Consider the following 9585-nt stretch of genomic DNA (forward strand, 5'->3'; position numbering starts at 1 on the left):
CGGCGGACGGATCTGGGCCGCGGGGGCCCCGAGCGGGCTCGGTGGGCCGCGGGCGCGAGGTGGCGGCGCCTGCCACATGGCGCGCTACGAGTGGCAGCGGCGCTCTGTCTAGCGGACTTCGGACATGTCCGGCGGCGCGCGAGGGGTGGATCTAGGGTTTCGGAGGAAGAAGAACGGGAATTTTCGGAAGGGGTCTGTTTATAGGCATAGGAGGAGCTAGGAGAGTCCAAATGAGGTGCGGTTTTCGGCAATGCGATCGTGATCGAACGCTCTAGATGATGGAGAGGGTTTTGGTGGGTTTTGGGCCAACTTGGAGGGGTGTTGGGCTGCAACACACATGAGGCCTTTTCGGTCCCCCGGTTAACCGTTGGAGTATCAAACGAAGTCCAAATGGTACGAAACTTGACAGGCGGTCTACCGGTAGTAAACCAAGGCCGCTTGGCAAGTCTCGGTCCAATTCGGAAATGTTTAATCCCCACACACGAAAGAAAGGTAGAAATGACCACCGGAAGAGAACGAAGCGCCCGAATGCAAAATGGACCACGGGGAAAATTCTCGAATGCATGAGATGAACACGTATGAAAATGCAATGCACATGATGACATGATATGAGATGCATGACAACGATAACAACACACGGAGACAAAAACCCGAACCCGAGAAAATAAAATAACTTAAAGCCAGAAACGGCAAGAGTTGGAGTACATATTGGGTAAATTACATCCGGGGTGTTACAACACTCCACCACTACGAAAGGATCTCGTCCCGAGATCTAGGACTGAAAGAACGCCGGGTACTCAGAACGGAGGTGATCCTCGCATTCCCAGGTAGCTTCACGGTCGGAATGGTGTGACCACTTGACTTTGAGGAATTTGATTGACTTGTTGCGAGTCTTGCGTTCAGCCTCTTCAAGAATAGCAACTGGGTGCTCACGACAAGAGAGATCTTCTTGGAGCTCAATGTCCTCGAAGTTGATGGTGCGGTCAGGAGTCTTGAAGCACTTTCGAAGCTGAGAGACATGGAACATGTCATGAACATTTGCAAAGTTTGAAGGAAGCTCGAGTTGATAGGCGAGATCGCCTCTCTTGCTGACAATCTTGAAAGGTCCCACGTATCTAGGGGCAAGCTTCCCTTTGATACCGAAGCGATGAGTACCTTTCATTGGAGAGACACGGAGGTAAACATGATCTCCGATCTCGAAAGCCAAATCACGGTGCTTACTATCATAGTAGCTCTTCTGGCGGGATTGGGCTGCTTTGAGGTTATCTCGAATGACTTTGCACATTTCCTCTGCCTCTGTGATTAAGTCATTACCAAAAAGCTGACGTTCACCGGTTTCGGACCAGTTGAGAGGGGTACGGCACTTCCTGCCATACAGAATTTCAAATGGGGCCTTGCACGAACTTGCTTGAAAACTATTGTTGTAGGAGAATTCAGCATATGGAAGACAATCCTCCCACTTCATGCCGAAGGAGATCACACAAGCCCTGAGCATATCTTCAAGAATCTGATTGACACGCTCGACTTGACCGCTAGTTTAAGAATGGAAAGCTGTGCTGAAACGGATGTTGGTGCCCATGGCCTTCTGAAAAGAATCCCAAAACTTGGAGGTAAAGATGCTGCCACAGTCTGAAGAGATCACTTGAGGAATACCGTGCAGAGAGACATTTTGAGAGGTATAGACTTCCGCCAATTGAGCTGCAGTGATTGACTCTTTGATAGGCAGAAAATGAGCCACTTTGGTGAGTTTGTCGATGACAACGAATATAGCATCATTGCCACGTTTGGACTTTGTAAACCCAGTCATGAAGTCCATCTCAATGTGGTAAAACTTCCATTCTGGAATGGCAAGAGGTTGGAGGAGACCAGCTGTCCTTTGGTGTTCTGCCTTCACTCTTCTGCAGACATCACACTCATTTACGAACTGAGCTATCTCGCGCTTCATTCGAGTCCACCAATAAGCCTGCTTGAGGTCCTGATACATCTTCGTACTCCCAGGGTGGATGGAGAGGAGAGAATTGTGAGCCTCATTCATGATCACTTTACGAAGGTCACCTTTGGGCATAACAATACGATCCTCGAAGAAGAGAGTATCCTTGTCATCAAGGCGGTAGCACTTGTACTTGGGTTGACTCTTGGCAATCCCAATCTTCACCTTTTTCACCATAGCATCAAGAAGTTGGGCTTGGCGAATCTGGTCTTCCAAGGTAGGAGAGACTTGAAGGTTGGCGAGGAAACCTTGAGGAACAACTTGCAGATTAAGTTTGCGGAAAGCTTCACAAAGCTCGGGTTGATAAGGCTTGAGAATCAGGCTGTTGCAGTAAGCCTTCCTGCTCAATGCGTCAGCAATCACATTGGCCTTGCCTGGAGTATACTCGATACTCGAATTATACTCTTGAATCATTTCGACACATCGAGTTTGCCTGAGGTTGAGATTAGGCTGAGTGAAGATGTACTTGAGACTCTTGTGGTCAGTGAAGATGTCCACTTTTCTTCCCAATAAGAGATGTCTCGAAGTCAAAAGAGCATGCACAACTGCCGCCAACTCAAGATCATGAGTGGGGTAGTTCTTCTCATTGGGCTTTAATTGGCAAGAGGTATAAGCAACAACTTTCTTCTCTTGCATCAATACTGCGCCAAGACCTTGGAGAGAGGCATCACAAAAGATCTCGTACGGTTTGGATTCATCAGACGGAGTCAGAACTGGAGCAGTGACCAATTTCTCTTTCAAAGTGTTGAAAGCAATGTCACACTCCGGAGACCAAACGTACTTGACATGTTTCTGGAGAAGATTTGAGAGAGGCTTCACGATCTTAGAAAAGTTTTCAACGAATCTTCGGCAATAGCTAGCGAGACCGAGGAAGCTACGGAGTTGCTTCATGTTCTGAGGAGGTTCCCAATTCACAATTGCAGACACCTTCTCGGGATTCACCGCAATGCCCTTGGCAGAGATGATATGACCAAGATAAAGAACCTCAGCGAGCCAAAATTCGCACTTGGAGAACTTGGCGTAGAACTGGTGTTCCCTCAGCTTACCGAGTACCAAACGCAAGTGCTTGGCATGATCTTCCTTGTTCTTCGAGAAAACCAGAATGTCGTCAAGATAGACCAAAACAAAGTCATTGGTGTAGGCGTTGAAGATGAAGTTCATCATGCGAGAGAAAGTCGGAGGAGCGTTGACGAGGCCAAAAGACATGACAGTGTATTCATATGAACCATAGCTTGTCCTGAAAGCCGTCTTGGGAATATCTTGCTCACGGATACGCTGATGATAACCCATACGGAGATCAAGCTTGGAGAATACGTGGGCACCTTTGAGTTGTTCGAACAGCTCGTTGATGTTGGGAAGTGGATATTTCTTCTTGATGGTCTTCTTGTTCAATGGACGGTAATCAACACAAAGTCGGTCCGTTCCATCCTTCTTCTTCACAAAAAGAACACCACAACCCCACGGAGAAGAACTAGGCCAGATGAGACCCATTCTCTCTTGAATATCGAGTTGCTTCTTTAGCTCCTTCAGCTCTTCAGGTCCGAGCTTGTAAGGACGCTTGCACACAGGTTCCGTGCCAGGCTCAAGATCGATAACGAATTCAACTGGCCAGTGCGGAGGCATTCCTGGAAGCTCTTATGGAAAGACGTCTTGATATTCGCAAACGACTGGAATTTGCGAGATGCCATCCAGTTCATCCTTCTCATTGAGAGAAAACAGACGGATGGTATTATCCCGAGCAGCAAAGACAATTACATCCTCAGACGAATGAGTCAATTGAATCTGTCTGGCTGCACAATCAAGCTGAGCCTTGTGCTTAGAAAGCCAATCCATCCCGAGAATAAGATCAATATCCGAGTTACCAAGAACCATTGGAGAAGCCAGAAACTTGAAATCGCCCATCATGATAGAAATATCCGGAACCATCATACTAGAACTCAGATGCTTAGCCGGAGGGACGACTTGCATAGCTCTAGGTAAAGCCTTAGTACTAAAAAAATTCTCCGATGCAAATGGAAATGACATGAAGGAATGCGATGCACTAGAGTCAAAAAGTACTTTTGCAGGAATATCGTTAACAGGAAGGTTACCCATGATGACATCTGACGAGTCCTCTGCCTGAGCTGCATTCATCAAGTTGACCTTGGCGTGCTTGGGGTTATGCTTGACCACAGCTGTACTTGTTGATCTCACAGGAGGAGGAGGAGGAGGAGGAGGAAGACGCCTCTGATTGAGACACTTGTTGGCATAGTGACCCTTCTGTTGGCACTTGTTGCACGTGACCTCTGAAAGCGGACGGTGGTACGGAACACTTGATCTTGGAGCTTGAAACGAAGTCTTGTTCTGAAAGCCAGGGTTGGGTGGGTGAGAAGATCCACTGCCACCTTTTCTCTTCTGATACGGCTGACAAAACGGAGGAGGAGGAAGCCAAAACTTCTGCTGCTTGGCCACTTGAGTAGAGGAAGAAGGAGTAGTGTCTCTGACTCGCTTCTTGGAAGCATCACACCTCAGTTGAGCGGCCTCTTGCTTCAATGCCATGTTGTAGAACTCATCATACCTCAAGGGCTCAAAGAGAACAAGAGCTAGCTGGATTTCTTCTCTGAGACCACCCCTGAACTGGTATATCATGCTCTTCTCATCAGGGACGTCTTCCTTGGCAAAGCGGGCGAGCTTCTGGAACAACTTATTGTAGTCATAGACAGACAAAGAGCCTTGCTTCAGGTTGCGGAATTCCTCACGCTTGCTTTCAACCACGCTCTGAGGGATATGATGAGCTTTGAAGTCTTGACGGAATTCATCCCAGGTAATCGCATGGCCACCTATGGAATCCTTGTACTGCTAGAACCATTCTGCAGCTTGATCTTTGAGTTGGAAGGAAGCGAACTTGACAAAGTCCTCAGGCCTGAGGTTACTGCACTCAAAATTCTTGCACAGATCCAGGAGCCAATCGTCAGCATCGGTTGCCTCAACACAATTGTTCAAAGTCTTTGGCCCGTTAGCAAGGAACTGGTTGAGTGTAGCAAAGTGATTCTGATTGTTGCCTTGGTTCCCTTGGTTGCCTTGGTTGCGCTCTTGAAGAATTTGCATGATCAACTGTGTGTTTGCATTGGTTGCGGCCATCACAGCTTGCCATGCCTCCAGAGGAGGTGGAGGTGGTGGAGGATCTTGATTCTGATTCTGATTGGTGCTCTTAGCGGGAGCCATCCTGAGGAGGTTGACCACCGTTAGCACATAGACAGATAAAAGAAGCTGAATCCAACGGAATGAAAATTGCAACATAAAGTCTTCACATCCGAACAAAATGAACGAATGCTATCCTCTTGAAATGGTCACATATCCATAAATTGAGAAGCTACCTAGAATTTAGGTAGAGAAATAAATCAACAAGGTACGGATCAAGAATGAATACTCGGTAATTAATTCCAATCTCAAACCAAATATCCGTGGAAGAAGAACTAGAGCTACGAGAATTCCCACCTATGAAACTCCCGAACCTTTCCGGTTATGCAATCAGGTGTTGGGGATACAGGGGAAGCATAATATCTCACCCAAATCTAGCAAATCCTACATCCAGCTGTATCCATCCTTCAACACATAACCGAGAAAACTTTGGAAACCATCTACCTCAACCTTCGAAAAGCATCCGTTATACAAGTTATGGTGATACTCCCGAACTCCCGCCCCAGTACTAGGTGGCGTCGAGGTTATCTCACCAACGAACTGCATAAAAGAGATTTTCGATGTCGGCGTACTAAACTCAGGTATTCCAGAACTGCAACGATAAAATTATGACGACAACACCTCAGAGCTCAACTCCTCGGGACACTTCCACAAAACCCCTGACAGGAGGCACCAAGACAATGTTCTCGTCACAAAACCATCGGAACGATTCCAAGATACCCGCGTGATCCTAAAAAAAATTTAGTGAAATTTGAGAAGAGAAGAGTCAAAACTCTACATCAGGATGCCTTACCAGAGCGATGAGGAGACTGGAAAGTAAAAAAGAATTCCTAAACTCTCCGATATATAATTCCTAAATGACTCAAAACATTTTTCTAGACACAACTCCGCCGCTAAAAACGATCAAGCAATGGGGCTCCTGAGGTCGGGGAAGGCTCTGATACCAACTTGTAACACCCTCGATGCGACTATAGCTCCCACGTGTTGAGGCACAACTTAGAGGCATAAACGCATTGAAGGCAATGTCGCAAGTTAGGCAATCTTCACAACATCCCATGAAATATAATTAATAAAAGGGGAGATAACATAGTTGGCTTACACTCGCCACGTCAATCAAGTACATAAATAGCATTACAACAATCAAACACTCATGGCCCGACTACGGCGCCAAAATAAAAGATAACCCAACATGTGACACAGTCCCGATCACCCCAACTGGGCACCACTACTGATCATCGGGGAAAGACACGTAGTATCATTGAGAGTCCTCGTCGAACTCCCACTTGAGCTCAAGCGCGCCATCTGGAGCGGAATCATCAGGCCCTGCATCTGGTTTAATAGTAATCTGTGAGCCACAGGGACTCAGCAATCTCGCACCCTCGCGATCAAGACTATTTAAGCTTAATAGGTGAGGCAAGGTAATATAAGTGGAGCTGCGGCAAGAGACTAGCATATATGGTGGCTATCCTGTTCGCAAAAGAGAGCGAGAAGAGAAGGCAAAGCGCGAACGAATAACTAGAGAACAACCTGCGCAAGCATTACTCCAACACTGTGTTCACTTCCCGAACTCCGCCGAGAAGAGACCATCACGGTAACCCCAATTGTTGATTCATTTTAATCAAATTAAGGTTCAAGTTATCTACAACTGGACATTAACAAATTCCCATCTGCCCATAACCGCGGGCACGGCTTTCGAAAGTTCAAATCCCTGCAGGGGAGTCCCAACTTAGCCCATGACAAGCTCTCACGGTCAACGAAGGAATAGACCTCCTCCCGAGATGTTCCGATAAGACTCGGTATCTCGGTTCTTCAAGGCACTTCGACAGGTTAAAACAAGACCAGCAACACCGCCCGAATGTGCCGACAAATCCCGATAGGAGCTGCACATATCTCGTTCTAAGGGCACACTCAGATGAGACAAGCTACGAGTAAAACCAACCCTCAAGTTGCCCCGAGGTGGCCCCGCAGCCAGCTCAGTCGGACCAACACTCAGAGGAGCACTGGCCCGGGGGGTTTAAATAAGATGACCCTCGGGCTCCGGAAACCCAAGGGAAAAAGAGGCTAGGTGGCAAATGGTAAAACCAGGGTTGGGCATTGTTGGAAAAGCTTTAATCAAGGCGAACTATCAAGGGGTTTCCATTATCACCCAACCGCGTAAGGAACGCAAAATCCGGGAACATAACACCGATATGACGGAAACTAGGGGGGCAAGAGTGGAACAAAACACTAGGCAAGAGGCCGAGCCTTCCACCCTTTACCAAGTATATAGATGCATTAAGATAACATGGCAATATAATGATATCCCAACAAGTAAATAATGTTCCAACAAGGAACGGTCTCCAATCTTCACCTGCAACTAGCAATGCTATAAGAGGGGCTGAGCAAAGCGGCAACATAGACAATCAACGGTTTGCTAGGACATGGTGTTAGAGGTTTGGCATGGCAATTTGGGAGGCTTGAAAGCAAGTGGTAGGCATCATAGCATAGGCATAGCAAAAGAGCGAGCATCTAGCATAGCAAAGATAGTAGTGATTTCGAGGGTATGATCATCTTGCCTGGAAAGTTGTCAGAGTTGACTGGATCCTCGAAAGCAAACTCAACGGGCTCCTCGTTAGAGAACTCGTCTCCTGACTCTACCCAAACAAGACAAACGAGCAAACCGAACACAATCAACCACGTGCAAGGCTCAAACAATATGATGCAAAGATGGTATGCTATGCGGGATGCGATGCGGGATGCATATGCAAGATGTGACAGGGAATGAATGAACCTGGCCTCAACTTGGAAATCCAAGTGTGCCACTGGAAAAATGAGATGAAATCGCTTGAAAACGATATAAAGAATGCCGGAATCGGAGTTACGGTTTGAAAATGGCAAGCAATTCAAAAATGACCACGTTCTGCGATTTACAGCAAGTAGCCATCTAAATGCAACAAGATGAACATGCTACAGCACCCAAACATGGCATAAAAATACATGGAAGGAATCCATTCATGATGCTTAACCAAAGTCTAGCACTGAGCTACGACCAATTCATCCATTAACAGGTTCAAACAAGCATGGCAAAAATGCATTTGACAAACAGATCTCAGACTTGGTGAAATTAACACTTGTCTGAAATTTCAGATCAGGTAGCACTCTTCGGAGCATGAAAACTATATGCTACAGGACCTTAACATGGCAAAGTAAAGCATGGCATGGAGCTACTAAAAGAGCTTAACAAAAATCCCTTAGTGACCTGGAGGCAAAAGGGATTAGAAAATACAATTGCAAGCATGTGAACATGGCAAAAACATAATCAGTTCTCAGACTTGGTGAAAACTGGAGCATGCTGAAACAGATATCAAGTAGGCATGTTTACAAGCTCGATACACTCACTAAAGAGCATGTCGTGACAAGCTAAGCATACACCCATCAAGAATACACAAAATACAAGCTAGACATGGCAAGAACAATACCATAGCATGCACGGATCAACTACAACATCATCGGCAAAATCGCTAACAAGTAGAAAATCTGCCCAGATTCACGAAATGACAAAAGTAGAGCTCGATTGACTCAAGTTAGGGTAATCCATAATTGCAAACAAGGACATGGATGGATAGAGCACTACAAGATTAACAAAACATCCTTATTGATCATCCTCAAAAGAGGCACGGATCACTAGGAAACAACATGAACATATGGCCATATGAGATAAACAGGTCAATGACTTAGTGGAAATGCTAAGTCCCTGAAATCAGCATTAACAAATGCCTCACTTTGCAAGCTTGTGCTAGTCACCACACACATCACAAAAATACATGGGTTGCACCTTTGGAAAGATGGCAAAAACCTTAACAAAACATATGTAGAGCACCAGGGCATATCATGCACACATTAATCATGGCAAAAATGACAAATATCTAATTGGAGCAGCAGATCTGACAATTATCTCAAATAGGACTCTTCTAACAGCATTTCTGGCATCAAGATGAGCTCAAATGAAAATGATGCAATGAGATGAAATGATGTGCTCTCTGAGACGAACATTTTGATATGCTAAATGCCCAAAATGGAGCTACGGATGCGGAGTTATAGCACGATGAACAGGAGCAAATTATTAGGGTTTGGGACGAAAAAGTCAACCCGCGGTGGATCTGGATCTGGGCACTGTAGCGGCGGATTTCCCGAGGTTCACCGGAGAAGATGGGGTCGCCGGAGGAAGGAGTCGTCGCCGGGGATCTTGCCGGAGTGAGGAGGACGGCGAGGCGGCAGCGGAAGGCGGCGTCGGCATGGCAGCGAGGCCCGGCCGCGTCGGGCGGCAGGGCGCCGGAGCTGGACCGACGAGGAGGCGCAGCGGGCTTGCTCCGGCCGGTGACGAGGGCTGCGGCCGGCGCAGTCTCACGGCGGCACGGCGAGGGAGCCGGGCGGCG

The sequence above is a fragment of the Triticum dicoccoides genome, chromosome 4A (assembly GCF_002162155.2).
Source record: "Triticum dicoccoides isolate Atlit2015 ecotype Zavitan chromosome 4A, WEW_v2.0, whole genome shotgun sequence".
NCBI classification, from domain to species: Eukaryota; Viridiplantae; Streptophyta; class Magnoliopsida; order Poales; family Poaceae; genus Triticum; species Triticum dicoccoides.